At 46.1% G+C, this 13,419-nt stretch overlaps 1 protein-coding gene across 5 annotated transcripts in view; it reads right to left on the bottom strand.

The window, feature by feature from the left end:
- HTR2C (5-hydroxytryptamine receptor 2C) overlaps positions 1 to 13,419 on the bottom strand; it is a 436,136-nt gene that overhangs the window by 288,611 nt on the left and 134,106 nt on the right. For 4 of the 5 annotated variants that reach the window (XM_054038881.1, XM_054038880.1, XM_054038879.1 and 1 more), the window contains exon 2: positions 11,199 to 11,272. The exons of the other annotated variant lie outside the window; for it this stretch is intronic. The gene's annotated coding sequence lies outside the window, so the exon portion shown is untranslated. The remainder of the gene's footprint in view (positions 1 to 11,198; positions 11,273 to 13,419) is intronic. 5 annotated transcript variants of the gene reach the window in all.

Genomic DNA, 13,419 nt, shown 5'->3' with positions numbered 1-13,419 from the left:
GAGGAACCAAAGTTCCAGCAGGGTTTGTTTTAACACTGTGGATTACTAAGAGGAGTAAATTTAGAAATCCAGTCAAAATATCAAGAGTAGAGCTTTAACTAACCTGTATTCGATATATGAAAGGCCTCCACAAGCGGCATTAAAGTCTAGCATTGTTCCTTTAGGAAAAAAACAGAGAAAATCATGCTGCCATTTCAGCCATGTATATAGTGCAACATTAATGGAAGTGACCAGCCGGTGCTATTGCAGATGGTCTTGCTAGTTCTATTTGTCTGAATGAACAGGAATTAGATCTGAGAGAGGTGCTCATTGTCAGCGGTGATTCTCTTCTTTCTTAGACGCTGGGCATATCACCAGAAATGACTGTTCTGACTAAGTGACTGAAGAATTATTTCTTAGATGTAAAGCTGTAGCCCACACGTTATATCCAGGAAAGTAACACCACAACGGAGAGACAGGTTGGGGTATGTCGGGGTGAGGGGAGTGAGAAGGGTCTGGATTTAACGGAGATGTGTAATTCGTTTGCAAAATGATAAACAGACCAAATGTTCTAGACCTTTATGTCTTGATACAGAGTCCCTATTCCCTGGTAGAGAGGCAGAGAGTTGAGGGCTTTTTTGTTTTCTGGTTTTTCGGTTGAGGCAAAATTCCTTGTTCCAAATCTAAGTCAGACGTACTGCATCAGGGAATATCGATTCCATGAAGCAAGACCACATTCTTCAAATCAATCTTTCATGCAGCTGGTGCCCTTGCTCCAGAAGAGTCTGTCTCCCACAGAGCTGGCTGCAGGCAGCACATCATGACCGGCATGTCCAGGCCCAGCCCTCCCCAGCTCAGGGCAGAGGGGAAGGCCAGATTGTTGTTGTTCTTAAGGCTAGAGCTCCGTCATGTCAGCTCCTCTGGGTGTCTGAGATGGGCACAAAACACCTGCACCCAGAAAGTGAAGACCTCTGACTGCCAGAGGCTGGGAGTGGAGGACAGGGGATGGATCACTCGCTAATAGCACTGTTCTGTTCATTCCCTGTGAAGCATCTGGCACTGGTCACTGTCGGAAGACAGGACAGTGGGCTAGATGGACCGCTGGTCTGAGTCAGTCTGGCTGATCTTATGTAGAAGATACTTCTGCTACCCAGGAGTGCGAAGCCACAAGGTGATATACACCATGGCAGACCAAGGAGGAGGGATAATAACGCAAGTTACTGTTATGGGACAGGTTTCAGAGGGGCAGCCATGTTAGTCTGTATCAGCAAAAAGAACGAGGAGTCCTTGTGGCACCTTCGAGACTAACACGTTTATTTGGGCATAAGCTTTCGTGGGCTAAAACCCATAAAACCGATAAAGTGGGTTTCAGCCCACGAAAGCTTATCCCCAAATAAACGTGTTAGTCTCGAAGGTGCCACAAGGACTCCTCGTTCTTTTTGTTATGGGACAGTTGCTCCTCACCCCCAACAGCTGCCCGGTGGGAAGGAGCTGCAGAGGAGCACCCCTCTGCCCAACTGGATCTCCATGGATGGGGCGGGAATGGAGGCACAGCAACTCCAAGGACAGCAGAACAGACCAGGTAAGGGGATGGCCAGCCATCTTGCAGGATATTGGGAGTCTGGGAGGCTTTGCTAACCACAGTCCCTGCCACCTCACAGAGTAGAGGAAAAGCTGAGCTGTGTCCTGGGACCTCTAGCGACAGACATTTTTAGTAAATATATCTAGGAAAAAAAAACTTGTGCTCATTGTTTTTGGCTCAAAAACGTGTGAAATGGAAATATGGTGACACTCAGCTGCTTTGATTTAGAGCTGTGGAGGGGAATGAACCAGAAACTCAAAGTGAAACTCAGTGGGTGAGAATCCATGATCCCAAGCTCATGAAAAATATTCGCCCAGACTACTGGGATGGTGAAGTGCTGGGCATGACACAGCTCGGCTCTGGTGACAAAGCAGTCTGTCTTAGATTCTGGGCCTCGGAACTCCTTAACCGAAATACAGGCATGAATTTCGGGAGGGACTATCTAACGGCTGTATTTGTTAAGTTCCTGCTGGGATGAATACAATGGAAAACAGAACTTTATGAGACCCGTGGAATAGGCATCAATTGTCTAGACTGCAGCAATACAAGCCTGTTCTCTCACAGCATGTGTGTCAATATACCTCCCAGTGCGTACACCAGGGTGACATTTCAACTGTCTAACTGCTGAATCTGTCAGGTTTGGAGAGCTACAATTGTCAGATCCATTCTTATTGAGGGTGGCTTTGTGACAGGCTTTCAGAAACTACGGATTAGCACAAAGCAAACCTTTCCCTTAGTCCTCTCAACTAAAGGGCTTTAAATTGGAACCATTACTAGCTTATTCAGAAATCACTGAATCAGGACCATTCTTAAAATCAGACATGGAACCAAATCTTATCTCTGTGCAGAAAAACAATCAATCATTTCCTTCCCCTTCCAGCGCTAATAGCTGAGAGTTTGCATCTGTCCTGCCTGTCCCTATCAGGGCTAGGTCGTGGGCAGCCAATGACTCAGTTACCAAGCTGGAGTCTGGATACCAGGGAATCAGGTCAGGCGCCAAGTTGCAGACAACAGGCAAATAGAAGAGTCGGGGACAAACCAGGTCAGAAGCTGGAGTCTAGGCTCCAAGGCAAGGTCAGGAGCAGAAGCAAGCCTGCAGTCTGCATTGTTGCTCAGCAGCTAACTAATTAATCCTCACAGCACCAATGTAGGTCTCACCGCGTTTTGTGTTTACGGAGGGGGAGCAAATGCGGTGTTCTCACGTCTGTGGTTTCAGCGCAGAAGTCTTCTGCGCTCCCATAGGCAGGTTCCATTTTGTCACAAAATGGGCCGGATCCTGCACTCTTTGCGCAGGCAGAGCTCTGACTTAAAAGACGACATTGTTTTGAAACAAAGTCAGAAGCATTAATGGCTTACAACTGCTAGTCACAAAATAGGCCAGTGTTCTCAGGTCAGTTGATATTATGAGAAACTACCTCATTTAAATTTGTGCAGAAAACACGTAAGGAACTAATTTATCCTAACCATCACTTCTCCACAGACGGTTCAAAGTGACATCTACATGTCTGAACCTGCGGCAGTATCTGCGAAACCTCAGGGAGGCACGCTCACTTCTCAGCGAGCCTGTGGTAATGGGTCCCTAAACCCACTGACAGGAAGGGGAGCTGCACCCCAGGAGTGGGAGACTCGTTTGGTTCCTCAGGGCAGAGGAGTACCCCCTCTGTCACACCTCCATGTCTAATCTAACCACATCAGTGAAATGCGCTGAACAGCCCACCAGGCTGTGAGACAGCCTCCTCTGGGAGATGGCAGAGGGGAAAGTATGTGCTGCAGAAGCTGAGCCATCTGTCGCCGAGACCCTGTGCATCCCAGAGCAGAGACTCTTCACGGGAGCCCAGAGGGGTTTGGTGCAGGACCCAGGGGCTCTGCGACAGACACAGGCTCTGAGTAGAGAGGTGGGAAGCAGCTGGCAACAAGTGCTACTGCACTACTCTGGCTGTGCATCTGCCTTGTACCTGCCGGAAGGCTGACGGGGAACTTTCCATCCCCGGGATTGCCCCTCCCCCGCCATGCAGACCCTTTTTACTCTGGGTTTGCACGAGGAACCGAAATTCCCCCCTTCCTCAGGCCCTCTTGGGGAACGGCAGTTAGGAATGTGCTTCTGTGCCCCAGAAGTCAGTGGGACCTAGAGAAGGGCTCTCCTGAATCGGGGCTTATGGGAAGAGCTGTGAACTTGCACTGGGCTGCTGTACTTCTACAGACGCTTTAATAAAAGCGATTCTTGTCAAAACTCTGATGTGCTTGAACACGCCAATTCCACATACCCTTTAAGAAATCAGTCTCAGTCAGCAATCCGGGAGAGCTGCATCGGAGCTCTCCAGACAGATTTTGCTCACTCATTTTTATCTAAAAAGGGGAAAGCAAATTAATCTAAAACTCCCTCTGGATTTTCCAAGGGAATATTCTTATATTTCAGTGGATGCTTCTTTATTGCAGACATTCAGGAAGTCTGCGTGGTCCACAGAACCGAAACATCCAAGAGAGCCACTGCTTTGCTAACGCCACACACAACCTATAGTAGGTCGACTTTCAGCCACAGCAGTAATTACTGCTGTCCACACTGCCCTCTGGGGTCGGTGCGCCGCGTCCTCACCAGGAACACTCCCACGGACCTAAGAAAGGCAGCGTGGGGGGTTGAGAGCCTGGGGTCTCAGCTCTCCTGGCAGCTCCCTGCCAGGAGCCCCACTGCCCCACAGGCTCCCGGCGGGCTCCCGCCCCCCAGAAGCTTCTTGCCCCAGCTCCCAGCTGGGAGTGGGGTCCATTCTCCCCCAGCTATTGGGGTGGCTTCTGAGACCTTATCCAATCAGTGTCCTCTGGGACCTTAGCCACTCGGTTCCCAAGAACTCAGCTCTGAACTCGTCACGGAGGGTTTTTTACTGGCATACAGGCTCAGGCACAGGGGTTGGGTACGGGGTATACGACACATCCAAAGTACATAGTCCTGAATCAACTCAGCAACACATTCGACGTAACACTACTGGTTAATACATTGCATCACACACTTTATGATTGGGCTACTAATTTTGGTAGTCAATCCCACCTAGGTCATGAGCTGTTCACGCGCTGTAGTACATGCTAGGCCACAGGGGCAAGCTATGGCCCATTGCTTACTACCCGGCTCTTTTCTACTAGCTACAGCTCTTACGTATTTACAAGGTTACTGTAAATTCACACTTTGTTCACTGCATCATGTCCTTGCTCAGACTAGACCTATGCCCCCAGCCCCAAAGTCCTTTCGCGCGAAGATTTCATGCCTGGCTACTGCCTTTATCCTTCTCCCTCATGTCCATGCTGCCCCTCTGTTTGCTGGAGTGGCTGGACACTTGCTACACGTCTGCCAGGTCCCTCCTCAGGACACAGTCCTTCCATGCAGCCTGCTAGTCTTCATCCCACCACCCTGAACAGTGCTGCTGTTTCTTAATCAGAGCCACAGACATTAGGGTCCAAAGCTGCGGCACTGCTTTGTGCTGAACCCAGCGCATTGTGTCTCCCGGTTGTTTCATGCGTTTGTCTCCTCTGGGCAGGGACCCTAGGTGCAGGCAGTGCTGGGTATGTTGTCAGTGCTCCACAAACAATAGCTAAAGTAGACACTGCTGGATTCTGCTTTCAGTTTTGGTTAAAAGGCCTTTTATCATGACTGGTTTCTCCTTTCTGAACAGAGGTAGGAATGCTTCTTCTTCCCTCACCGGCCTGGTTATCTATTTTTCTAAGATAACAGGGCAGCATCTTTTGCCAGAGGCATACGAGGGATCTGTCTGTAGCTGACCTCTACCCTTTGCTATATTTTGCCACTATGAGATCATCTTACCAGGGTCCTTCTTCAATACCAGGTCAGGGAGCAGATACACCTTTGGCTTCCCTCTCCTCCTCAAGGCTCATCTAAGAGCTGGCTGAAGCTGCTGCATTGCGTGTCGCTCTCATTAAAAGCCGATCCGTCAACCCCTTCAGGCTGTAGCGAGAAACTTTCCCCCCTCCTGCCCCCAGCCACGGGAGTGTGTGGAAAGACTGCAGAACGACTTCTCATCCTGTGCTAGAAACTCTGGCTTTTGTTTTTACCTTCCCAGAACCCCCGTACACAGGAGAGGATAACTCACGATACAGGCCCGCTAGCCCCAGGGTATCTGGGTGACTCCACTGGTTGAACTGCCAGAGAGCTCAGTTACTTGTGCAGACCATCTCGTCCCAGTGTGTCTCCCTGTAAATTGCTCTGCTGGTCTCACCTGTCCAGCTGGCACTACGTTATTCTCCCAGGAATTCCCACACCCTGCTCAGTAATACAAATATCACCAATGTTCCCTCTCCCTACAGAACAGTCTTCACTTATTCTCCACCTCGGACTCCCAGCCTTTAGCTACGGACTCCCAGCCTCAACCCTCTCCGCCCAGGGGAAGTGGGACAACTCCACCAGAGGAATTCACCCAAAGGTTTCCCAAATAATTCCAGGGTAGGGCTGCAGTTTGCCTCTCCCGGGGAGATGCAGATTCTGGGAGATTCACAGAAGGCCTGAGTCATCTGCACACGCTATGGAGCCGTGCTGCCAGGGCTTCTCCTGATGGCATTAGCCCCTTTGTGCAAGGGGAACCGTGGAGAAGCTAATGCAAGCTCAGGCCGGCATCCACTTAATACATTGATGCCTGCTCATAACTATGGAGAACTTCTGCTCATATCCTCAGCTTTACACAGATCACAAGCCTGAGCTGTGAACCCAAATCACTACAGAGAGATTGGCATTTAACCAGCTGCCTTTTACAGCAGGGCTTTTAGGTTTTCTTCATTTATGTCATCTCAGATTTCTAATTAAATATTTAATCGGAGATTTTTCTAAATTTGCCTCTTTTTAATTGAATGTTTGGATTAATTGTCTCAGAGATATTTGATGCTTCCTGAAGATAAATTAACAAGGAAGTTCAAAGGGAAGATCTGACAGCAATAATTATCAAATTAATCAGTGAAGCCAGTTCCATATTTGGGGGAAAACTTCTGTTTTAATAGACATGAGAGTGGGAAGCAAAACCTAGGAGACAGAGAAACCAAAGAAAGACAAAATGACTTTCTACAGGTGGCAATGCCTTAGATACTGGACTATACGATGCTCTAAAGGTCCATCCTGCATCATGAGGGAGAAAGGGAAACAAACCGAGCTGGCCATTTCATTTCGCTCTGGAGAGTCTCTAGAGCATTTACCACCATATAGAATACGCCGCCTGCCAGCCCTGATGGAAAGGGCCAGTGTTCTAATCTGAAAAGCTAAACTGTAGCAAGCAGCATTGTGGGGTTTCCTGGTCACTGTCTACCAATGATTTTCAGATCAAATGTGCTCAGTTGAGAAGCAGAAAGATGTTTCCCTTTACCTGCCAGCCCTGCCAAGTTAAACTGGCACTTGAGAAGCAATCTGGGTTCTTTTCTTTTCCGATGTCAGCAATACATAAATGTTGTGCAAACTCAATTAGAGCAGCAGTGACAGCTGTGTAACCCCACTGCCTTAACTGAGCACTAACAGAGTTAACTGATTGGAAGGCAATACATCTTTCTACTGGGTGAAGAACACAAAGGAACAGTACCCAGTTCACCATCTCCCAGCTGGGCTGGTGTAACCACCAGCCAACACAGGACCTTCAGTGCTAAAAACATCACTTTACACGTGCACCATAAGGTGTAACTCTATCATCCGGCAGCATTAGTAGGCTCTTAACCTCTTGGGTGGACCAGCCACTAGATGAGGATACCAGCCTTGGTGTACTCTCTTATTTTAGCCACTGAAGCCACTAGAACTGACTAGTAATACACCCAGGTAGCAGAAAGTGCCATTTTCCCACAGTCATTTTCACGGCAGAACCACATTCTTACAGTTGTAGAAGTAACTTTTTTTTTTAAAAAAAGCAGAGCTGAAATTAAGTAAGCCCCTGAGAGGAAGGCGGACTGGTCAGCAAGCAGCAAGGCTAAAGGGTACATTTCCTACAATAAATCCAGGGATGAAAAGTTAGGTTATTCAGAGAACAATAAAAGCCCTGGTGCACTAAGGGTTACAGAGCGAGAAGACTACAATCAACGAGACATCAAGTGCTTGGTCCTGCAGAAATGCAGAACTTGCTAGAGGGACACAGCAAAAGTTAGATAGCTCTCAAGGACGCTGAGCATAATACTTACCTGGTCCCCATCCAACAGGATGGAGTAGAGATAATCCAGCTTGCTCCGCAACTGTGCAGATCCGCAGTATATGGCAGCACTATTAAAGTGGCCAGGAGGACTTTGTTTATGAATATGCAGTCTGTGCCTTATGCACGCCAGCACAGGATTTAGTTTGGGAATCGGTTGATTTAGTTGGGGATTGGTCCTGCTTTGAGCAGGGGGTTGGACTAGATGACCTCCTGAGGTCCCTTCCAACCCTGATATTCTATGATTCTATGATTTCCATAGTCAACAACGGTGATCTGCATGGCTCCCCTTTGCACAGTTACTCATGCAGCACATTTCAGGAGCTCTTGCATTCTTACTCTGGCTGTTAATGGGTTTGCAAAGTGAAGCAAGCCACTCTTGGGAAGACGGTAACACTCAGAATGTCAAATGTCTACATTCTGAAAGAACATCCCCAGGGGCTGGCATTGCCAACAAGTCCTATAGTATTTAACAGGAAATAAAGGCAATGGTGTTCTATAGAAATTACTCTAAAAACCTATCTGGCTCAATAGAGAATGCTAGGGACAGATTTCTCTATTCAATTCTATAGGATGGTTCAAAAGTTCTAGAGAACAGCTATCATTTCTTAAGTCCCTTAAGACATTTCCATGGGGTGAGACCATGGCTATGTTTGTTTATGGTTAACAGGGCTGGGTGGGAAACAGTTCTCTCATTCGGGGGGAGGGGGAGGAGAGATTTAAAAAAAAAAAATATTCCCATCCTGAATTGTGAAGAAAAAGTCAAAAATCTTGAAAATATTCATGGACTGACAAACCAAACGGGTCTCTGCATTGGGTCAATCTAAAGGTTTCATTCTGAAAATTTCAGAACATTTTGTTTTGATTTTAACTTTTTTTTTACACTATAAACTACAATAATTTCAAACTGCAAACAGTGTCTCTGTTGGTTATGTTACAGGAAGCAAAATGGTGCTGCACACCTGATTTCCCACTCCAGTTCTACTCACTGACAAGCCCATTTTAGTCACTTAACCCTCTGGTGAAAGTCTGTGCTGCAGACCCTTTGGCTCAGCCTGGTGTGATCGAACACTTGCCTGCTGAGCAACTTGGGGGCTTCCACTGAGCCTCTGCTAATGCGAAGCAACTCCCAGGTCTCTCAGCAGCACACCCGGCTCGGGATCAGCCCAAGAGAACAGCAAATACAGGCAGGGAAATGAGAATGAGACAACGAGACGAGAAAAATCTCAGCCAAGAGCCCTGGGACATTTCGGGTACATCTACACAGCAATCACCCACCCACAGCTGGCCTGGGTCAGTGGACACTCACGGGTTCAGGCTGCAGGATGTAAACATTGCATAGATGTTTGGGCGTGGGCTGGAGCCTGAGGTCTGGGACCCCACAAGCAGAGCCCCAACATCTACACAACCCCCTCAGCCCAAGCCCTGTGAGCTCATCAGCTGACCCAGGCCAGCCACAGCCGTGCTCCAGGTCTTTTATTCCAGTGGAGACGTAACCTTAAGGACCTAAAAGAAGCGTTGACTTTGAGAGTCCTGCCTGAGAGTCTCTTCTACAGTAAATGTTCACACACCATAAATGTCCATTTGATCTGTTCATTCCCTGTCTGTGAAGTAGCATTGCCAATACACAACTGCACCCTCTCTGGATTTCAGTTTTAAATGGACACAAATCTGAGATCAGGAATCATAACATTCAAAAACCAGTAGGAAAACACTTCAACCTCTCTGGTCACTCAGTAACAGACTTAAAGGTGGCAATTTTGCAACAGAAAAGCTTCAAAAACAGACTCCAACGAGAAACTGCTGAACTGGAATTAATTTGCAAACTAGATACCATTAACTTGGGCTTGAATAGAGACTGGGAGTGGCTGGATCATTACACAAATTGAAGCTATTTCCCCATGTTAAGTATCCTCACACCTTCTTGTCAACTGTCTGAAATGGGCCATCTTGATTATCACTACAAAAGTGTTTTTTTTCCTCCTGCTGATAATAGCTCATCTTAATTAATTTGCCTCTTAGAGTTGGTATGGCAACTCCCATCTTTTCATGTTCTCTGTATGTGTGTTATATATATATATATATATCTTCTTACTATATGTTCCATTCTATGCATCTGATGAAGTGGGCTGTAGCCCACGAAAGCTTATGCTCAAATAAATTTGTTAGTCTCTAAGGTGCCACAAGTACTCCTGTTCGTTTTGTCGGTGTTAAACTGCAGCTGCAGCCTTTTGGCTTCACAATCACATTCTACAGATATTTTAAAAGTGCTTGCAGGAAGAAAAGGGGAAACTGAGGCAGGTGCACATGCACTTGTTGTACCATGGCCTGTCACTGGAGGATGTCCCAGAAGTGAGCTGCCCTATGACAAACCAAATCCACTGGCTCCTACTGCCTCTATTGGGAAGGATGTTAAATCAAAGATAGACAAGGGCAACCTGTTGTTAACACCTGCTCCACGGTACTGTCGCAAACCAACAAGAGTCTGCCCCAAATTCACACTCTGCTTGTACCTCGCCCTTCAAATGTTCAACCCGTATACCCTGGGTTATAAAACACCTTCTCTTGTTCTTTCTGCTAGGGATTACATGCTGTGGCAATGCCTGGCCCTCTAGTATGCAACCAGGTCGCCCAGCCCAGCTCTCTGGAAGGATGCGGAGTTACAGTGTTACATGGATGGAATTAGGGCCATCACTCCATCGTATACTGTCTAATTTACTTTTTTGAAATTCACCTTGTCCAAGTTAATTTGAGGTCTATTAACTGTGCTCCTCAGCTTTGCCTATGCCTGCTTGCAAGTCTTAACTGCATTGCCCTTGTGCCCTTTCCCGTGAAGTCTGAAAATCCAAGAGACATTAGGACTTGCCCTAATCCGTTTCCAGATGTGATCTAATGAAACAATCTTCCCTTTGTCAGCACAAAAGGGATTGTTCGCAACAGCATGTTGTTTTGCTTCTGAAGGGCGATGTTTTCACCAGACAGTTGGACAGTTCTTTAGTTTTGCTTCAGTTTTTCCTCTGACAAATGTTACCTTAAAATTGCCACTCTCGTCATTCCACTCTCCACGCCCCCCAGTGACTACAGCAAACTGGCAATGGATACTAGCTAGGCTGGCAGCCAGCAGGGACGTTGGATATTTAGCTTATGTTTTACAGTTTTGTTCAAATCATACGTAATCAGCATGAAGGCATCTGGCGATGCCCATGTAGAGATTCTGGCCTATGCACGATTTTATTAGCTTTCCTCATCCCCACTGCCCCTTCACATTGTTTTACACAAACTTCGCAGCTTGTAAGATCTCCAGCTCTGTGCTCTCTTTGTACAGCACCTAGCGCCATAAAGCCCCTCTCCTGATTTGGGCCTGTAAGTGTTACTACAATGCAAATAATAAATGATAACACTAACTCTAGCCATTCACAGCCTCCACCATAACTGATTCATAAACAAGCTAAACGCGAATTTGGTTTTTAGCATGTACTTACATTCCGAAGAGGAGCGTGTTGCAGTGACAGCATGATTTGTTTGCTAAAAGCATTAGTCCGGATCCCTCCTTTCCCTAGAAAAGCAGACATGTTCCCTGTTAGACACTGCATTGCCACAAATACTTTAGCTAGTCACTTTTAAGACAGCACATTACAGTAGCCTTAAAATTCTTTGACATCATTGTAGGAAAGCTATAGCCATAGAATTTCCAGCCCTATAGTGCACCTCTACCCCGATAGAACGCGACCCGATATAACACGAATTCGGATAGAACGCGGTAAAGCAGCGCACCGGGGGGCAGGGCTGCCCACTCCGGCGGATCAAAGCAAGTTTGATATAACACAGTTTCACCTATAACTTGGTAAGATTTTTTGGCTCTAATTAATTAGAGCAGAAATTAAATGGCAAAACACAGGGTTTTAAAATGAACACATGACTGCTGGCTTATTCCAGGATAACTAGAGCTTTTGACACAATTTAACATAATTTTGGGGGGTGGGTTGCGGGGGGTGGGGGGGGAAGAAGGGGAGTGGGTTAGGTCCCAATCCTGAAGCCCTTATTCATGCGATTTTGTTGATTTCAACAGGACTATTCACATAAGACCTAAAAGTTTTAATTTCAAAGGGATCCAAGAAGACATATAGCTGAGTGAGCCCTCCATAAAACCACAAGGATACACTTTCTAGCTATGCATTATTGGCTTTTAAATGAAGCGTCACATTTACTCAGTAGACCAAATGCATCAGTTATGGCTGTTACAGAAGTTATTATTTGTATTGCAATAATCCGACAGGTACCAGACAGGTTCCAGCACTGCAGTGTGCACAGCGCTGTACAGAAACACAGTGAAAAGCCAGGCCTGGCCTCAGCTGCTCACGGTTTAGATTATACTGAGCATGCAACACTGTAAGACCTAGAACACACCAGAGCAGCTCGACACTTCCAAAGATACCCACTCCGGACAGGAATTATTGATAGACCTCATTCTGGGTTGAGGGAAAAATCCTCTCAGAATATCCTAAGTATCTAAATTTAAAGTGTGCATTAAAATCTCAAAGGGGAGCATTCCCATACTGGTAAAATGGGCACAAAGTAGGTATGTGCAGTGGTAAAATACATCAACTCATCTAGATATCTGCCTAGTTTTACAGAAAAAGCACTAGCAAAGTCACTCCAAACTAAAATTTCATACAATAATTTTACACGGCTCTATATACTATGCACTGAAATGTAAGTACAATATTTATATTCCAATTGTTTTTTTAATTATGTGGTAAAATTGAGAAAGTCAGCAATTTTTCAATACTAGCGTGCTGTGACACTTTTGTATTTTTAGGTCTGATTTTGTAAGCAAGCAGTTTTTAAGGGAGGTGAAACTCGGGGTACACAAGACAAATCAGACTCCTGAAAGGAGTACAGTGGTCTGGAAAGGTTGAGAGCCCCTATGTTTTTGAGCTAGTCCCAGCAAAACCTCTCAGATCACATGGCTTAACACTGCTCAGGCTTTGCTATGCAGTCCAGTACCTTGGGCAGTAGGGTCTATTGTATCCAGCTTTCACTCCATAAAGGGGTTTAATTGCTCCTCCTATTTAGCCTGAAAAAGGGGTTGTTAGCACACCCATCAGTTTTAACCAGGTCTGTGATTAATCTACAGATCAAAGACGTGCTTGATGGCGACCATTAGCACATTTCAGCCTAACAATAGATTTGAAATTTAGGAATGTAAAATAAGCATTTTATACACAATATGTTTCATTATTTTATCTTGATTTACTTGTCAGGGTATGGAAAGGAAAGAGGCGAAAGGGCAGAGTGAGAGTCTATTGTATAGAAGGCTCAGGGAGTAACATTAGACATGCAGAAGGAGACGGAGGGGAAAGGTACTATACTGGCAGTCTTGCATTAGCAATGTTTCAGCAAGTGGGAAAAGGTTGAAAGAAAGAAGAAGTGAGGTTTTTACTCACGAAAGCTTATGCCCAAATAAATCTGTTAGTCTTTAAGGTGCCACCAGACTCTTTGTTGTTTTTGAAAGAAAGAGACACCCAAATTAATAACTATCTACAGAGGCATAAAGTAGCTAGGGTAGCTGCCAGAGATGTACCAGAACAAAGCGATCCTGCACACGAATAGCAGGAGAACGCAGTAAATAGAAACACTTCAGTGAACAGTGGCTGACCTTAAATTGCCATGAAGGCTGAGTACAAGAAAGCAAAATGGATC

The sequence above is a fragment of the Malaclemys terrapin genome, chromosome 9, assembly GCF_027887155.1.
Source record: "Malaclemys terrapin pileata isolate rMalTer1 chromosome 9, rMalTer1.hap1, whole genome shotgun sequence".
Lineage (NCBI taxonomy): Eukaryota > Metazoa > Chordata > Testudines > Emydidae > Malaclemys > Malaclemys terrapin.
Note: the sequence above shows the minus strand (reverse complement) of the source record. Positions and strands in the feature narration are given on the sequence as shown.